An 858-nucleotide genomic window follows, 5' to 3' on the forward strand; every position below is an offset into this window, starting at 1 on the left:
TTAGGAGGGAAATGATGGGAAAAGAAATAGAAAATTGAGGTTGGGGAAATGCTGGGGAATGGAATGGTTGTTGGAGAAATAAAGAGGGGTGGGGGTATTCGTGGGGGTGGGACTTGGAGTGAGAACAATAGCTAGAGAGGTGGGGTGAGGAGAAGGGGGGAGGGTAATTCGGGAATGATGAGGCACGGGGTTGACAGGGGAATGACAGGGCAATGGTGGGGATGGTGGGGGTTGGGGAAACCGGAATGGCAGGGGAACAGGGTCGTGGGTTGATACAGGGAATAAATGAGAGTAGGAAAAGAGGAGAATTGGGGTAAAGTTGAGATGAGCGAAGAGAGAGGACAAGGAGGGGACGAGAGGAGAGAAGAGGAGAGAGGGGTAGCTGGAGGGGAGGATGGAGAGGGAGGGCGAAGGAGAAGGACATGGAGAGAGGATAAGAGGAAGAGAGGTTGGTTGGAGTAGTAGGGCGAGGAGAGGGGAGTGAGGGAGGGAGGGAGAGAGCGATGAAGGGGGGAGGGAGGGAGCGATGGAGGGGGAGGGAGGGAGCGATGGAGGGAGGGAGGGACGGAAGGAGGGAGGGAGGAAGGGAGGGAGTGCTGGAGGGAGGGAAGGAAGGGACGGATGGGTAAGAGGTAAAGGGGAGGAGGAAAGAGAAAATGAAATTAGGAGAGGAATTAGGGGAGAAGGGATGATGGGAAGATGATAAGAACGGTAGAATTGATGAAAAAATAGGAGTCATGAAGAGAAAGAGAAAATTTGATAATTATCATAATATATTCAAGCAAAAAATATAATCAAATATGAAAAAGAGAGAAATTTAATAAGATAAAATATATATTATGAAATATAATGTGATAA

The 858-nt window shown here is 48.8% G+C and overlaps 1 protein-coding gene across 1 annotated transcript in view; it reads left to right on the forward strand.

Annotated features, from left to right (window-relative positions):
- The window catches only part of LOC119594673 (nephrin-like), a gene marked incomplete at both ends in the record, with an annotated part of 83,507 nt that overhangs the window by 75,380 nt on the left and 7,269 nt on the right, over nt 1-858 (forward strand).

The sequence above is a fragment of the Penaeus monodon genome, chromosome 34 (assembly GCF_015228065.2).
Source record: "Penaeus monodon isolate SGIC_2016 chromosome 34, NSTDA_Pmon_1, whole genome shotgun sequence".
Classification (NCBI taxonomy): Eukaryota; Metazoa; Arthropoda; class Malacostraca; order Decapoda; family Penaeidae; genus Penaeus; species Penaeus monodon.